Source organism: Suncus etruscus, chromosome 13 (assembly GCF_024139225.1).
Source record: "Suncus etruscus isolate mSunEtr1 chromosome 13, mSunEtr1.pri.cur, whole genome shotgun sequence".
NCBI lineage: Eukaryota > Metazoa > Chordata > Mammalia > Eulipotyphla > Soricidae > Suncus > Suncus etruscus.
The window spans coordinates 97,764,805-97,778,877 of NC_064860.1; the positions used below are offsets into that span (position 1 = coordinate 97,764,805).

A 14,073-nucleotide genomic window follows, 5' to 3' on the forward strand; every position below is an offset into this window, starting at 1 on the left:
TGATCTTTCTCACAAATCCTTTGCCAAAGTGTATTTCAACCCCCAAGACCATAACCTTCATTGACAAGCTATTTCTTCCTATATAATCCTTGAGCAGGGAAGTTGGGTCATATTCTGTGCTTTTCTCAAGGCCACTGATAAGTTCCTAGATTAGAAGCAGGAAGAGACATACCAGGTTGAATTCTCAGCACCTCCTCTTGTCCAGTTGTATCAAGTATCTATCAAAGTGTCTTCATAGTCAAAGAAACAGGGGATCTAATAGGATCCTGGAAAATCTGATGGAAAGTTCCAGAGAAATTGAGCAGATCAATGAGCCTAAACAGGCCTCCTGTAAGACTCAGCTAGCACCTACCACAACCCAGGAAATCCATAGACACTGACTTTAGTAACACCTGGCAGTGATGGAACAATCATTTCAATTGGACCCCTAAGTTTTGATCATTCCATGTGTCTCTGTGTTGTAATAAATAATATGAAGTCAATTTGTCTGTGTCAGCAAGGGGCTAGACTAGGGTGATGGGTGGGAGATTGGGGACACTAATACTGGTGGTGGGATTGATGTTGGAATGTTTAATGCCTGAAACAACTGTAGTATGAACAATGTGGTAAACCAGTGTTATAATTAAAATTAGGGAAACAAAAAGTGAAAGGGCTACATTACCCTTAACCTTGTGACACTAGGAGGGGGCAGTGATGGGACATCTCTATTGAAAAACACTTGAACATTTCAATGTTCTGTAAATATATCAAATCCCCAAATATGACCCATGACACCATGCAGAACTTTCTAGAATATAACGAAATACAGCCAGTTGGCCAGGCAGACCTGGTTGGGATCCAGATTCCCACAATGGCAGAAAGGGCCTTAGACCAGCTGTTGTCTACTGAGCCTCAGTTTCCCTGGCTGGGAAGTAGATCAGACTGATTCCATTAGTAGCACTCTGGACAGGAAGTACATCCAAATACAGATCCTGCCCAGCTAGTTTCAGATGTAAAGTTTTTGGGGGTAGAAAGGAGCTAAGTTTCCCTGTCAGGTTTTCTGTTTCTTCAGGAAGACTCTTTTTGTGTAATAGAAGTAGGTGAAAGAGACAAAGAAACGGGATTTTATACTTGGTAAAAAAATTTTGACAGCCCTATGCTACATCCTGGCCAAGCCTTTATTTTTTTTTGTCGTTTTTTTTTTTAATTTTATAATATATTTTTATTTAAGTAACATGGTCATAGTTGGGTTGCAGTCACAAACAAAACACCCCCCCCCCACTTCACCAGTGTAACATTCCCCCCTTTCCATCCCTTGCCTGTATTTGAGACAGGCATTCTACTACAGTTATTTTGTTTTTAAGTTCAGTAAATTGTATTTTCCCATTAAAAGATAAGAGTAAAAAATATAGTAAAGGTGTGATAGTGGCAATCTCTGTTGTTTGCATAGGTCCAGGAAAAATATGGGGAAAATGGAAAAAAATTCTTGGCCTGATTACAAAAAGGCCTCACCCCAGAAGTTTATTGGCATAAGACTGTCTTTGGGTTCCAGGCATACTGTCTGTTCAACCCGAGTTATTCTTCGTGGTCCCAGTGAAACTTGTTCACACTTTAGTTATTCTTGGTATCAGGTCCTTATATTTAAAGATTCTGGATTCTGTGCATTTCTTTTATCGATGTCAGGCTAATGTGGAGCATCCTCTAGTCTCAGCATACCATTAAATGTGGAGCAATCTGTCCTGCAAGCAGGCTGTTGCTGAGTTGTCTGGGTGTTAAGAGCACTCTTAGGAGTAAGTCAATGCCAAAGCAGTGGTAGGTCTTCCCTGGTAGAGGCTTCTGGCCAAGCCTTTTTGATGTAAATTCAGAGCTGACAGAGAGAAGACAATTGTATCTAAGTGTCTTTGGTGCTGGAATCCTCCAGGTAAAGAGAAATTTAATCAAGGCTAATTTTGACCTGTAATATGCAGCAGAAGGGAGAAAGGCCAATTAGATGTTAATTGTGAAGGAAGTATAATGTCAGTACTATAACATGAATCTCAAAAATATCTCCACGGAATTTACCAATTATCTGCCAGGGGTGAGGCTTCCCAGGGGGACTTTTGGTGAAATGTCCTTGGGAGTATTCTAAACAGCCATCCACAATAAGAATATGACACCCTATTGGGTCTTCTGTCCATCCTCCTCACAGAAATACAGAAATTCCTATTAGTGGCACAGACATTTACTTTTGTGGGGGTAGGGCCACACTCAGTGGTGTTCAGGGGTTATTCCTGGCTCTGCAATTAGAAATCACTCCTGGCTGGCTTAGGGAACCCTATGAGATGTTAGGAATTGAACCTGTGCCTGCCCCAGTCTGCCACATGCAAGGCAAATACCCTACCTCTATGCTATTGCTCTGGCTCCATTTTTACCTCTGCTTTATGAGAGAGATCATTCTGTCTGTCTTTTTTCCTTCTGACTGACTTCTCTCAGTTTGAAACTCTCCATATCCATACACATAGCAGCAAATTGCATTGTTCATACTTTGTTAAAACCAAGCAATATTCTATTGTTCATATGTGACATGGTTTCATTATTCTTGGAGACTCCTGGGCACTTTAGTTGTTTTCAGATTTTGGCCATTGTGTACTACAAGGAGCGTAATAGTGCAGATGTCTTTTATGAAGAGAGTTTTAGAGCCCTTGGGGTAGATGCCAAGAAGTGCAATGGCTGGGTCATAAAAAAAAGTCAATTTCTAGATATTTTTAAGGAGTGCCTATATCATTTTACCAAATGCTGGACCATTTAACATTACCAAAAGCAGAGAATTAGGGTCCCTTTTTTCCACATTCACACCAGCATTGGTAGTTGTTTTTATTGCTTGTTTTAGTCTCTCAGGTGTGAGATGATAAGTTCAGTGTTGTTTTTCTTTGTATTCCCATGATGGGTGAATGATGTAGAACATTTTTTCATGTCTTTGATCAGTTGCATATCTTCTCTGAAGAAATATCTGTTCTTTCTTCCCCCCATTTTTTCATGGGTTTGGATTTTTGTTTTATTAAGTTCTACCAGATATTTATATATCTATCACACATTTTATATCAGATTAGTGGTGACCAAATTTTTTCTCAGTCTGTGGCCATCCTTTTTTAGTTTGAAGTTATCCAATTCTCAAAAACTTTGTTTTGGTTTGGCTAACAATGGCATTGAATCACTATAGGTGCATCTATCTTCAGGGTCATGAAATGTTCTACCTATGTTTTCCTTGATAATACTTAGGACTCCAGTCTGATATCAAGGTTATAAACCATCTTTAATCATTTTAATATTTGACTTTTGCATAGAAATAGGTTTTAGAAAGAAGTCTGAAATTTTTTTGCATAACCAACCAGTTTTCTCAACACCAGTTTTGAATTTTTTTTTTTTTTTTTTTTTTTTTGGTTTTGGGCCACACCAATCCTGGTTCTGCACTCAGGAACTACTCATGGAAGTCTCAGGGGATCATGTGGGATGTCAGAGATCAAACCCAGGTTAGCTGTGTGCAAGGCAAATCCCCCTTGCTGTATTATTTGTCTGGCCCCAACACCATTTGTTGAAGAGGTTTTTCTTGCTCCACACTTAATTTTTCTCTCATTTATTGAAGTTGAGCCATTAAATTCTCAAGGGACTATCTCTGAACTCTCTCTTCTATTCTATTGATCTGAGATTATGCCTTTATTCCATCACCATACTATTGGGATGATTATGCTTTATAATAATCAGTTTTAAACTAGTACAGAAGGTGTTGCAAGTCAGCCCCTGAAGAGGTTGACTGATGGAGAGACGGAGGATGAGGTCTTTCCACTCCGGCTCGGAGCACTCATCTGCCACCCTGTCCAGTCGACGGTTCTGAGGTGAAATGGCGGGTAAACAGCTCGCAGACCATCAGGCTTGTGGAAATATTAGCTTTATTCGGTGGACAAGACTGAAGTCCAAGGTCTCAGCCTCAATTCCAGCCTTCCACAGACCCTTGTTTTTATCCCCCAGAATCAGGTACCACCCAATGGTGGGATCAGGTACCACCCAATGGTGGGATCAGATACCACCCAATGGTGGAAGCAGAATCAGGTACCACCCTAGGGTGGGGGCAGAATGTCAGGTCACACCCTAGGGTAGGCACAACCACTGGATCACGGTAGGGTCAGTAACATAATAATCCCAAAAATATTTACATACACAACAATTCCCCCATTTGTTTAGGGTAGGGTCAGTAACATAATAATCCCAAAATTATTTACATATACAACAGAAGGTGTATAGCTTCTCTCTCATAGAATTACTTTGATTATTCAGGAGATGTTTATCATTTTAGCATATAAATTTTAACAGTGTTTGGTCTACGTCTTTAAAAACTTTATGGGCATTTTTATAGGGAGTGCATTGAACCTGTATAATGATTTGGGCAAGATTGCCAAATTGACAATATTTAATCCTTCCAGTTCATGAACAGGGAATGTGTTTCTGTTTACTCATGTCCTCTTTTATTTATTTTTGTGATGTTTTATAGTTTTTTCTGGATAAGTCTTTCACCTTTTGAACTGTAGAGATAGACCAATGGATAGGGCACTTGTCTTTCACAGGTTGACCTGGATTCTACAGAGATCCTGGGGTCCGTCATGGGGCCTGGACTGAGGGATATGTGCCTTTCTTCAGGTCTTGTGATGTCCAGGAGCAATTTCCTTCAGGGAGCACTCTCTTAACTTCCCTTGGGAATATGACTCCATCCTGGTAAATGAACATCTGGGGAACTTCCCATTACTCTCCTCATCCACCCAAGCCCTTCATCCTCCAAGTAGGATCAGGGGCCAGGTGAACCAGACACATGGTTCCAGACTAAAAAGGGTCATAGAGAAGGTGCCTGCAGGGTAAAGTCCTGTCTGAAGTCCCTAGTACCCTGAGATTATACTAGAGCAGAGACTTGTTGTGTTGCGCCAGGTGGTCTCAGGGGCTTGGAACTGGGGTGCACCTTGGAATCTGAAGGAGTCTTCGAGTCCTCAGACCAGCTTCTTGTATTGCGACAGTTAGCTTGATCAGTAATGGCTGAACCTGGGGCCAGAGGGATAGAACAATGGTAGGCCATTGCCTTGCATGGGGCTGTATTGAGACAGACTTCATTTCGATTCCTGGCATTCCACATGGTGCCTTGAGCCTGCCAGGAGCTATTTCTGAGCAGTCAGGAGCAACCTGTAAATGCTCCCAGGCATGGCCTAGGAACCAAATAATAATAATAATAATAATAATAATAATAATAATAATAATAATAATAATAATAATAATAATAAAAATAGAACCCATGTAGAAGAACCCATGGAGACACAGGAGGCACAGGGACCATTGTTCTCCCTCATGGCATTAGACAGGTCATCCCACCAGGAGACAGTCAGACCTTGGAGACAGGACTATGGGAATTGAGATCTCCCACAGGGAAAGAAATGTATTCAGGGAGACATAGAATAAAGTACTGGGCTGCATGACATGTCTGTTGACCCAGGTCACCAGTGAGGGTCCATTTCCATCCTCCCAGTATGCTCAATACCAAATATGTTCCCCACAGCCAATGAGCAGGAAAGAATGTGTCCTCAGCTGATGGCCAGAGACCATTTATTCCACTCCAACAATGCTTATATAGGACAAAAGGAAGTGAGGTGTGTGCAAGTGGTAGGACCAGAGACATAGACAGGATGGACTGAGGTGCCAGAGAAAAGATAAGCATAAACGAGGTTCAGGAATGTCTAGGGAGCAATACAGTGGGCAATACAAGTGGCTAATAGATAAACTCTCTTTTAACCTGAGCTCTCTGTGAAGGAAGATGGACAGCCTAGAGTTAAGACTGACAGTGAGAGGCCAGAGCGGTGGCATAATCGGTAGGATGTTTGCCTTGCATGCGCTAATCTAGGACGGACCAAGATTAGATCCCCTGGCATCCCATATGGTGCCCCAAGCCAGGAGTGATTTCTGAGTGCATAGCCAGGAGTAACCCCTGAGCGTCACCAGATGTGGCCCTCCCGAAAAAAAACAAAAAACAAAACAAAAAGACTGATAGTGGCCACTAATCACAGGAGATGGTACTCTTTGTGCTGTCCTTTCCCATATCTAGAGTGGTGTTTCAGTAACTTTTGCCTCTAGGAGAATCCCCAGTACAGTTGCTCTATTGGGTTCCATCTACCGGGCAGTTCAGGAAGAGTGCCATGGGGAGATCCTTCGACATGGAGCAGGCCAATCTCTGCCTCCCATTGAAAATGGAGTCCTGGGGCCTGAGAGGTGGCGCTAGAGGTAAGGTGTCTGCCTTACAAGCGCTAGCCAAGGAAGGACCTCGGTTCGATGCCCCCATCCGTAGTCCAATATGGTCCCCCCAAGCCAGGGGCAATTTCTGAGCACTTAGCCAGGAGTAACCCCTGAGCGTCAAATGGGTGTGGCCCAAAAAACCAAAAAGAAAAGAAAAGAAAATGGAGTCCTATCAGTGCTGGGTTGCATGACACTGTGTGGTCACTTGAAGTTGTGCTACCTTTACAGCCCCATAGATGTGAGTCAGGGGGTATGTGACATAACACTCAGCTGGTGCAGGCAGGCAGATCATGGTGCCCTGGAGCCATGTATGGAAGCTGGGAAGGGCTCAGCTTTCCAAAAAATGTCACTGGACCAACAGTGGTGGGTACACAAGAAGTGATGTCACTGGCCTAACATATCCCTGCCTCTTGTCAACTGCTACCTCTTGCTCAACAACTTCCTTGAGGAGCCCCAGCCCCCACTGTGTGGTTTCCTCTTGCACTAGGAAAGAATTTCTAGAGTCTTCTTGAGATACTGGGACAAGAACATTAGTATTTTACTATCAACTTTATGCACATTTAATGCCCTATGGGCTACTGGCTTGCGTTAGGTGTTATCTTGAAGACAAATGTGAGGTGCAGAGAGAGAGTTTCTCCTCCCACCACAACCACAGAGGGGTAGGAGAAGCTGAATGTGCGTCCCAGTGAGAATAAAGAGGTCACAAATCTAAAGACCCCTCATAGACCCCAACCAGTCACCACCCATTCATCACACACAGAGCAGGGATGGGTATCCCCATCATCTGCTCCACCTCTCCAGGGTGATTGAGTCCTGGCTTCTTGAGTCTGGAGCTCCTGGGATGGAGGTAGCTGGCTCTGTCCCTGATGTTGTTCAATGGGGCTCAGTGCCACCAAGGGCCTCCAGCCAGGACAAAGAGTCCAGAAATCGATGTGCTGGGGTGTCACCACCCAACTGGCAGCTCCACTGCTGATCCAGAACAGCTCAGGTGTCTGGCATAAAGCAGAGAATGTGCATGTAGGGTTGGCTGCACTTGTTTAGGGCACTGGTCAGGCCTTCACATGGAGCCTAAGGCCCTGCCATCTCAATAGACCTTAAGCCAGATGGACAGTTGGGGATGGGAGAGGCGGCACAGGGCAAAGGGGTAACCCCTAGGTTCAAACACGTGAGTTGGGTAATGTCTGGTCCAGCTACTTGCATTCTGTCGCAGCCACCCGGGGGTTCACATCTCCCCTGTGGGAAGGCCATCAAAACCTAGGTCCTCTCCAACACCCCCAGCCCCCGGTCTATCCTGAGTTCAGGAAAGGCTATATATTAAATAGGCATTTATATTTATGGGGTCAGAAGTAGCCAGACCACATGTTCAGATATGATTTAGCTCATTGAGAAATTTAACATTGTTTATCAGAACAATGTGTAGACCTTGGCATCACTGTGATAGGAAAATTTGAGTCTGTCTGCTGGAAGATCATTTATTCCTTGTTGTTGTTGTTGTTGTTGTTGTTGAGCTTTTGTTTGTTTAGTTTGCTTTTGTGTGGGGGCTACACAGGTGGCACACAGGGGTTACTCCTGGCTCTGTGCTCGGAAATCGCTCTGGTGCTCGCTTCGGCAGCACATATACTAAAATTGGAACGATCCAGAGAAGATTAGCATGGCCCCTGCGCAAGGATGACACGCAAATTTGTGAAGCGTTCCATATTAAAAAAAAAAAAAAAGAAATCGCTTCTGATAGGCTCGGGGGACCATATGGGATATCAGTAATCAAACCCATGTCCTTTCCGGGATGGCTGCATGCAAGGCAAACTTTCTACAGCTGTGCTCTCTCTCCGGCCCCTCATTTATTCCTTGTAAGGTCTAATCGTCCCCCTGACCTTGAGGAGAGGCCAGTTGGTGTTTTTTTTAGTGTGCTATATGATGCTTGTGTTACATGTTATCTTCGAAGATTTTCGGGCTTCTCTGAATCAGAATTGGGAACTGCTTTTCTGTCAGATAGGCAGACCTCCAAGAACTGACCCTCCTACACAATCATTAAGACATCCTGTCTGCTTCCTCATTCCCTCTTCTTGCCTCTCCCATCATGACTCAAAAGTCTGAGTTTCTCAACCAAATGCCAAGGATTTGTCATTGTTTGACACTATTCTCTTGTTTTTATTTTTCTCTTTGTACCCCACAGATAAGTGGCATAATTTAGTATTGGTCTTTATAGCTCTTACTTTTTTTTGTCTAATGTGATCATCTCCAGTTCTGGGGTATGGGAGGTCTATTACAGGAAGGTTAATAGATGAGCCATTGGCAATAAGTTTTGGGGGAAGTAATAAAACTAAGACGTGATATAAAGAAGTCAGTAGCCCTGATGCAAATAGAGGCAAAGTTAGAACCCCAATGAGATGTAAAATTAACTCTTTGAAGATTCAAAAAAAAATGAACTATTGTACCAACTCATTTGGATTAACTTTCATCATCTTGATGCATTCAGTACCAAGTACTTTTCTCGGGGCCAGAGAGATAGCACAGCGGTAAAGCGTTTGCCTTGCATGCAAAGGTCGCTAGTTCAAATCTGGCATCCCATATGGTCCCCCGAGCCTGCTGGGGGCGATTTCTGACCGTAGAGCCAGGAATAACCCCTGAGCATTGCAGGTGTGACCCAAAAACAAACAAAAAACAACAAGTACTTTTCTCCCAGTTGATGATCAGGAAAGATTAGTCACAGACTAATAACCAACAATGCTTATCTAGGACAAGAGGAACTGGGATACGTTCAGGATGGCAGGGCCAGGAACATAGCAGAAGCATAGCCAGGGGAGAGTGAGACCCCAGCGAGAAGATAAGTATAAACATCAGGCCTTATGAATACCTCAGGAGCAACATAGTGTTGACTGGTAATTTCACCTTTAACCTAAGCTTTCTGTGAGAGATGAGAGATGGCCTGGAGTCAAGCACGACAGAAATCACTAATCTTAGGGAGATGGCATTCCTCTTTGTGCTGTCCTTCTCCATTTCTGGAACTGTATTTCTGAAGTTTTCACCTCAAAAAGAATACCTGGAAAAATTGCTCAATGGGATCCCCAGGAACTGTTGCACTACAGAGTTCTATCTGCCAGACAGTTTGAGAAAAGTGTCATGGGTGGGGGTGGGGGTCCAACAAGCTATCACCCAAAGAATGGTGTGTCTTCTGAAAAGAGCTTGGAAGGAGCTATGTGGAAAACAAAAGGTTGGGATAAGAATACAAATGGGACCTGTTTCTCTTCCATGAAGTGGACTCTGGCCCATACTATGCAATGTGTATAGTCCTGAAGTGGCACAAAAGTGACCCATGATCAACTGTCACTGAAGTAGTCCCTGTGCACCAGGTAACCCAAGAAACAAACAAAAAATATCCAGAATCCAAGGTCTTAGTCTTTCCCAGCTTTACCTAAGCTTTCTTTTGAGATTTTTTTTTTTTTTGTGGTTTTTGGGTCACACCCGGCAGTGCTCAGGGGTTACTCCTGGCTCCATGCTCAGAAATTGCTCCTGGCAGGCACGGGGGACCATATGGGATGCTGGGATTCCAACCGATGACCTCTTGCATGAAAGGCAAACGCCTTACCTCCATGCTATCTCTCCAGCCCTTCTTTTGAGATGTTAATCCCACTTGGATAATCAGACCTGCCCCTACTGGGATGGGGCAGGCTGTTTTATTTTTTTATTTATTAATTTTTTATTTTTACTTATGAGAACAAAGATGCAAAGAAAGAGGACAAAGTAAAGTTACAGTGGAAGGGCAATCACCCATAAATAGAATTCTCAGTAGTCCCATTGCTGATATCTTAACTTTGAACTTTCAGTCAAAGTACATTAAGAAAAGTAAAAACAGAACCCATGTACAATTACTTTGTCCCTCAAGTCCCCAGATTGTAGTACATAATATTTCTTAGCAGCACACAAAGCAATCTAAAGCCATAAAATTTATGTAACTCCTTAAACATTGAAGGCAAAGTACTTTTTTACATTTCTATGCACATGCATATTAGTTTAAGTTAACCTCAAATGTTTAAGTGGGTTGTTTTTCTTAAGGATTAGAGTCAAAGGAGAACAGTAAAAATGATGTTAGAGTGGCAATTATTGTTTGCATAGGCCCACCAAAATATGAGGGACATGGAAAGGAAAAGCCTTGACCTAAATACAAGGAGACTTTAACCCTGAATTTTCCTGGATAAGACCAACTCTAGCTCCAGGCAAACTAGATTGTTCAATCCAGGTCATTGTCTGTAGTGCCAATACTTTTATTTTTCACACAATCTCTGTTGTTGGTATCATGTTTCTGTATTAAAGATCCTGGAATCTGCATATCCTACATTGCAGTCAGAATGGTGCAGAGCGTCCTCTCATTTCACCTTACAATTAAAGGGCAATGCAGAGAACCCTGTCCTGTAAGCAGATCGTTGTTGTTGTCAAATCTTCTTAGTGTTAAGGGAAGTCTCTTTCGAGCAGGTCAATGTCAGAGCAGTGGTCGGGTCTTCCCTGGTAGAGGATTTCTTCCAGGTGTTGTTGTAAAAAACCTTGGATGTTTCATAGATAGCTTCCCTGGTTCAGAGATGAATGGAAGATGCCCATTCTTCTGAGGCCTGTTCCAGATCATTATATCAATGTTCAGGGCGTAAGGTCTCATTGCACTATGAGATTTGTGTGTTCCAATCTCTATTAGATAGGAACTTATTTGTATGTATAGTATTTTCCCATTTTAATGTGCCTATGCAAACAAGGAACAATGCCACATGGTGTTATCGGCGCATATGGGGGCCATAAGAACAAGTCCAACAATCCCCATGACATGGTTCAATCATAAGCATTAAATTGAGGGACTCTTCCACCAAAATTCTTTATTGAACAGCTCACAAAGAGAAGACATAATAAAAAGTGAGTAGAATCATCACGGTAAAAGAATATTTAGAAAGTGTTATAGCTGTTAAAGAAGATACACATAAAATATTCAAAAGACATATGTGTCCATTTTATGTCTTTTGAAATAGTTGGGAGTTGTTAAATCCAATGCACAACTTTGGTCTGTGATTAGGACTGTGTAGTACTGAAGTTAAAAAGGATAAATGTGAGGTACTGATGGTTGGGGGTGAAAGAGTTAAGGAGTAATAATGATATTTGTAGGGGTGTGTGAAAGGGCAGAATCTGTTGGGGCAAGAGGTCGGTCTTGGTGCCTAACAAATTAAAAAACTGAGGGCAAAGAGGGTTAATTAAAGGGAAGATAACGAATCTGGATTGGGGGATGAGGGGCCCTGGTGTGGGAGAGGGGAAATATATCAGAGGGGCTATATACATTGTATAGATGAATTGCTAATGAATTAGGCTTGGCAGTCAGAGAGGACCAATGTATAGGAAGTCACATCTACATATACACTGATTTTAGACCTATTTGAATATTCTCCTCCAAATCTAGGAAATTCCATATTTTTTCCTAGAAACAGTCTAGAATTAAGAATATTTTTGGGTGTTGTTAAAAAAGTATATGTATATTTTGAAAATGAATACTAGTAAGAAAAGAACTCCTGAATGGGGTCCAGTATGCATAGGGGAAGAATTTCTCTCCCCCATGCTCCCCCCAGAACCCGATTTACCAGGCTTGGCTCTGAAGACCAGTCTGGCATGGGGGGGGAATCTCAGTCCCCTGGACTAAGTGGTCAGCCCAGGGGGTCTATGGCTAGCTGTCCTGCCCAGAGCCAGCTGAAGAGGAACAGAAGAACTGGCATGTCAAGTCTTCTGGGTGCAGCCCCTGGGGCAGGCTGTTTTAAATAATGAATAAAAATGTCTGGCTGGGGAGAGGCCATAAGAAAGAGAAGCAAAAGGCAGAGAGGGGGCGGGCAGCAGAGAGCTCAGCAGAGAATGCATATGTGAGGAAAAGCACATGGCAGACATCGGTATGAAACAAAAGCAAGCTGACTCTGATGAAATTTTAACTGACTGTGAATTATTTCTCCACTGTTACCTTGCATCTTCAGACCTGCCAGCCAAAGGGGCTAGAGGTGCCTTGCTGGGGGAGTACTCACCCAACTCATGGACTTTATATTTTATAAATATAAAGTTTTTGGGCTACACCTAGCAATGCTCAGGATTACTCCTGGATCTGCCCTCAAAATTCACTCCTGGCAGGCTCAGGGGACCATGTGGAATGCTTGGGATTGAACTTGGGTTTGCCCCAGGTCAGTAGCATGCAAGGCAAACACCGTACCGCTGTGCTATCACTTCGGCCCCTATATTTTATATTTTTATTCTACAAAGTTGCCTCCCTGTGATATCACTATTTTAACTTTTACTTATGCAGAGCATCACAAAACTTAAAGTTCTTCCACTACAACAACTACATAGAAATGCACAGGAAGTGCATATGCACAGAAAGTCCCAAGTAGGAGAAGCTTTAAAAAAGTTTCATTGAGCCTACTTTACAAAGGCAAGTGGGTCACCTTCCGCATCCTGGATGTTGCTTTCATCTCAGCCTGAGATATATGCCCTTTCTTTGATTTAATGGTGTTCCTAGACTCTTTCCTCTCAGAAGTCTTTCTTCTCTGGAGAATCTAGCTAGCTCCTTCTTTCTCTTCCTCTCTACCGAGATCCCCACCTCTAGCTGTCTCATGCATGAGTATGCACACTCTTGCCTTCAAGCTCGCTCTCCCTCTCTCCTCATATTTTTCGAAATAAAGTGAGTTTACTTACAAACAATTGGTGAAGTGGGATAAAAAAACAAAACCCAACAATTTGTTATACTTACATATCGACCCTCAACCATAGGAATGACTTACCCTAACTAAAGGATCATCTCTCTCCTGAACTCACAAGGACAAGTGCCAATATTGAGTAGGGTGGGGCAAGTTGGACTCTGGATTGGGGGGGATAACACCCCCCAAAAACCCTGTTGTCTCCTCTCAGTGCAAGTCAGTGTTGCTGTTTGATTTTCTGTGGGTTTTTGTAAAATGTAAGTCAGATTAGTACACTCGGTAGCTCCAAGTGTACCCTCTGCTTCAGAGACAACAGCTCTGTGGCCACAGCACATAGCAGCTCTCCCTGAGCCCCTCTTGTGCCATGTCCTGAATCTATCACTTTCTTAACCTCCCAGTTCATGCTCTGGACCGGCTGCACCTTGTATAAGTTTTGTCAAAATGAACAAGCAAATCACAACTGTGCAATTGAAGTAAAGTGCTTTTGGTTTTGAGTCAGCCAGAGCTTCCTCTGGCCCTTCCCTTCTCTCCTCTGCAGGCTTAGTGCATAAAAAATCTCCTAGCCCAGGGCTGCTGTGAAGGTGGAGAGGACTGAGGGGTCCACAGCTGGTGCTTTCCTTAACCTAGCTCAACACTCACCCCCATGCCTGACATTCCAGGCTGCCTCTTTCTTTTGGTATTTTTTGGGCCACACCCGGCAGTGCTCAGGGGTGACTCCTGGCTGTCTGCTCAGAAATAGCTCCTGGCAGGCACGGGGGACCCTATGGGACACCGGGATTGGAACCAACCACCTTTGGTCCTGGATCGGCTGCTTGCCAGGCAAACGCCGCTGTGCTATCTCTCCGGGCCCCAGGCTGCCTCTTTCAATGTCTTTGGTACACAAGTGTACAAGTACTTGCACAAACTCTAGAATGTTCGCTGAGGTTCTACTTCATGGTTCCCTGTGTTCCTTATGGGACACTTCAACAGTGGATTTGAGCCCTTTCCCTCACCAAAAGACAGAGATTTGGTTCCTTACCCCAGGACTATGGTAACTCTGAAACCTAGAACCTGTCAATAAACTGAAAACTCAAAATCACATACTAGA

At 43.3% G+C, this 14,073-nt stretch overlaps 1 non-coding gene across 1 annotated transcript; it reads left to right on the forward strand.

Moving 5' to 3' along the window:
- The first annotated feature begins 7,878 nt into the window (after positions 1 to 7,878).
- LOC126026671 (U6 spliceosomal RNA) lies at positions 7,879 to 7,985 on the forward strand. Its single transcript, XR_007501894.1, has one exon. It is a non-coding gene; the product is annotated as a U6 spliceosomal RNA (small nuclear RNA).
- Positions 7,986 to 14,073: the final 6,088 nt, after the last annotated feature.